We start from the raw sequence: 1,635 nt of genomic DNA on the forward strand, positions 1-1,635 counted from the left end.
TATCATTCATGGACAGAGGCAGCAGGTGACCATTCTAAAGCTGGAAGGAACTCGGGGACAGAGCACTTGTGAACCATTATTGAATAAGCTACCTCCTGAAAAGATCTAGAGAACCAGGAAGGAAAGAAGCCATCATAGAAAGGGCAGATGGTCAGGAAGTGTTTCATCCATTAAAATAGACCCCTGAGATGAGACAACTATGGAAAATCTAGTTAGAATAAATTTTATAAACTCTAATGATTTAAAAATAACAATACAAAAATAAAAAAAATAAAAAAATAAAAATAAAAATAACAATACAGGCAATGGGGAAGATAGGAGAAAGTGTAAATGCTAATGTTCTTATTTTTAAGGTTTAAGAGAGAATACTAATTATAACAATTACAAAAGAAATTCTATTGAGCTCTTGCTATGTGCACATTTCTAAGTGCTCTCTGTGTATCATTTCAGTTGATTCTCACAACAGCTCTATGACATAAGGATTATTAATATTCCCATTTTATAGATGAAGAAACTGAGGCACAGAGAATTTATTCAACTTGTCCCAAGACCATACAGCTAGGAAGTGTCAAGTGAGAAAAGCTATGTGATCATCTCAAGAGGCCTTGAAAAATAAGTTAATAAGATTAGTAAAATCCATTCCTGATGGAAACTTCTGATCAAGGAATAAGTGGTCAGGGGTGTGTAATGGTGGCAGCTGGAGTGTGGCTGCAGGCTGGAGCTGATTCTGTCCTTTGTGATTCTGGTGCCCCTGAGGTGGGACATTTCTTCTAGACTGGAGTATTAGTCACAGTTCTCCAAGGAAAAAGAACCAATAAAACCAAAGAATTTTATTTTAGGAATTGGCTCACGTGGTTATGGAGGCTGGGAAGTTCACCATCTGCCGTCTGCAAGTTGGAGACCCGGGAAAGCTGGTGACATAACTCAGTCTGAGTCCAATGGCCTGAGAACCAGGGAATCAATGGTGAAAGTCCTGGTCTGGGTCTGAAAGCCCAAGAACAAGTGCTGACAGAAATCTCTTGCATTCCTATACACTAATGATGAAAAATCTGAAAGTGAAATTAAGAAAACACTCCCATTTCCCATTGCAACAAAAAGAATAAAATACCTAGGAATAAACCTACCTAAGGAGACAAAAGACCTGTATGCAGAAAATTATAAGACACTGATGAAAGAAATTAAAGATGATACAAATAGATGGAGAGATATACCATCTTCTTGGATTGGAAGAATCAACATTGTGAAAATGACTATACTACCCAAAGCAATCTACAGATTCAATGCATTCCCTATCAAACTACGAATGACATTTTTCACAGAACTAGAACAAAAAATTTCACCATTTGTATGGAAACACAAAAGACCCTGAATAGCCAAAGCAATCTTGAGAAAGAAAAACGGAGCTGGAGGAATCAGACTCCTGGACTTCAGACTATACTACAAAGTTACAGTAATCAGGACAGTATGGTAGTGGCACAGAAATATAGATTAGTGGAACAGGATAGAAAGCCCAGAGATAAACCCACGCACATATGGTCACCTTATCTTTGATAAAGGAGGCAAGAATATACAGTGGAGAAAAGACAGCCTCTTCAATAAGTGGTGCTGTGAAAACTGGGCAGCTACATGTAAAAG

This window comes from Physeter macrocephalus, chromosome 11 (assembly GCF_002837175.3).
Source record: "Physeter macrocephalus isolate SW-GA chromosome 11, ASM283717v5, whole genome shotgun sequence".
Lineage (NCBI taxonomy): Eukaryota > Metazoa > Chordata > Mammalia > Artiodactyla > Physeteridae > Physeter > Physeter macrocephalus.